The sequence below is a fragment of the Juglans regia genome, unplaced genomic scaffold (genome assembly GCF_001411555.2).
Source record: "Juglans regia cultivar Chandler unplaced genomic scaffold, Walnut 2.0 Scaffold_12377, whole genome shotgun sequence".
Classification (NCBI taxonomy): Eukaryota; Viridiplantae; Streptophyta; class Magnoliopsida; order Fagales; family Juglandaceae; genus Juglans; species Juglans regia.
In genome coordinates, this window is record NW_023342786.1 from 1 (window position 1) to 209 (window position 209).

General features: G+C 47.4%; 1 non-coding gene across 1 annotated transcript; it reads left to right on the plus strand.

The window, feature by feature from the left end:
- The first annotated feature begins 52 nt into the window (after window positions 1–52).
- Window positions 53–171, plus strand: LOC118345036. The gene has a single exon (XR_004798722.1). It is a non-coding gene; the product is annotated as a 5S ribosomal RNA (ribosomal RNA).
- The last annotated feature ends 38 nt before the right edge of the window (window positions 172–209 follow it).

The following is a 209-nucleotide window of genomic DNA, read 5'->3' on the forward strand; positions in this document are numbered from 1 at the left end:
GACGCTAGTATTTCGCTCAAGGATTATATGAATTTTAAGTAATTAGTTTGATGGGTGCGATCATACCAGCACTAATGCACCGGATCCCATCAGAACTCCGCAGTGAAGCGTGCTTGGGCGAGAGTAGTACTAGGATGGGTGACCTCCTGCGAAGTCCTCGTGTTGCACCCCTCGTTTTTGTTTTCTCCGCCTTGCGAGATAAATTGACA